General features: G+C 40.3%; 1 pseudogene; it reads right to left on the bottom strand.

Moving 5' to 3' along the window:
- Positions 1–222: 222 nt before the first annotated feature.
- On the bottom strand, positions 223–1,262 carry LOC101697727 (S-adenosylmethionine decarboxylase proenzyme pseudogene; annotated as a pseudogene).
- Between the last annotated feature and the right edge of the window lie 501 nt (positions 1,263–1,763).

Genomic DNA, 1,763 nt, shown 5'->3' with positions numbered 1-1,763 from the left:
GTGGCATAGAATACCTAAACACAGAAGAGAGCATTCATGCAAGATATCCAACTCCTTGATATAACAATGCATACAAATGATTACACTATCATTACCTCTAGGGCTTTCTGCAACTACAAAGTGGTCGTTATGGAACCCACTGCCCCTGGTATCAACATCTAGAAGGCAGCCACTACCTTCTATGGATGTTCTCTTTTTGCACTTTTTCTTCATTTTTATTAATCAACTCTGCTGTTTTTGCTGCTTCTTAGCAAAACTGGTAAAAACAAAATTGCAACCACCGAACATAGCACTCTGGCAATCAAGATGTTTAAAACCTTCAATCTTCTGGGGTGAAGAAAGCACTGTGTGACATTTAGAACTCTGATTAACAAACAAGGCGGTCACAAATTTTCCTGGCTTGAAGACTTCCACAACTTTCCTGATCAGGTCACCACAGGAGGTCTGACTTAAGTTTGTTTCAAAGCTAACTGATTCTGCAGTGATGTGAATAGTCCAGTAAGTTCTATCTGATTTCATTCCATTCATTGAATACCCACAAGGATTAAACAGTGTGGCATCAATGACAGAACCAGGTATCAGGTCATGAACTCCACTCTCACGAGTGACATCCTTTACAGTAACACCATCTTTCATGTAGAACTGGTCCATATCTCCTGAGTCAAGCTCGCTTATTAGAATTTTCAGGGTCTGATCTGGCTGACTACTTGACTGTCTGGGAAATCCAGAGTATACAAGTACCAACAGTCAGAATTCCCACGTCCTATACAATATGCTGCTCCATTTCGGAAAATTGCATTAAGAAACAATTTCTTCCTGGAAATTCCGATGTGGATACCCTTGGTGAGAAGGCTTCATGAAATTCTTATGAGAATAAAAGAAGCTTTGAATTGAGTCAAACCTACTGTAATTCCTAGCAAGCTTCAACAGGGGAACCAGTGCTTTCAGTAAGAGGCTGGAACCACTGCCTTTAAAATGAAACATCTCTAGGAGACAAACATGCTACTCTCACTTTGTATATAAGCTTCCTGCTTCTCAGTTTTTGTCACACTTATGATTGAACATTGCCCATCCTTCAAAAGTACATTCCACTCAGATCTCGGGATAGTGCAAAGATCCCCAGATCGCTGGTTGGCGTTGACTTGCTGACGTGAGAACCAAACCTCCAGCTTCTCAGTCCCTTCAAAAAAATGTGCAGCTTCCATCACCATGAGACTAGCAAACAACCAACAACCACAGAAAATCAACTAAATTAAATCTCTTCTCCCTCTACTACCGCTGCTGCTGCAGATTGTTCTAGCTGTGTTGCTATAAAGTTCAGCTTCCTCTTTTTGCTATAATTTTATATTAACTTTTTAAAAAAAGGATTAATAAAATTTTCCTGGCTTTTTTGTTTGAGCAAAAGTTGAATGTGAGTCTGTTTGGAAATAGAAGCAGATACAGTTCAGTCTCTTGCAGTCCGCTGCTTTCCTGTTAGAGAGAGTAGAGCGAGCGCTAGCTAATGTCGCCGGCCATACTATGTAAGCCCAATTATTTTAAATATTAAAACAAACAAGGACTTGACAATCAGGTGGAGAACAACACTAGAATAAAAATTTTCAATAATTCAAGAAGTTTCAGATAACCCTGCAGATACTGTGAATTTCTCCAAATGCAGATTATGAGTTCATGCTCCTCTGCCCTTGTTGGTGTCTTGGCTGGCAAGTTTAAGAAGACCCGAGCTGTCAAAGTGTTCCCTGAAAGGGTGATGCCCAGGGAAGAAG

This window comes from Heterocephalus glaber, unplaced genomic scaffold (assembly GCF_053883595.1).
Source record: "Heterocephalus glaber isolate CG9 unplaced genomic scaffold, H.glaber_assembly_v1.0 deba00000071, whole genome shotgun sequence".
In the NCBI taxonomy this organism is placed as follows: domain Eukaryota; kingdom Metazoa; phylum Chordata; class Mammalia; order Rodentia; family Bathyergidae; genus Heterocephalus; species Heterocephalus glaber.
The sequence above is the reverse complement of the archived record's forward strand: the minus strand, read 5'-3'. Positions and strand labels throughout refer to the sequence as shown.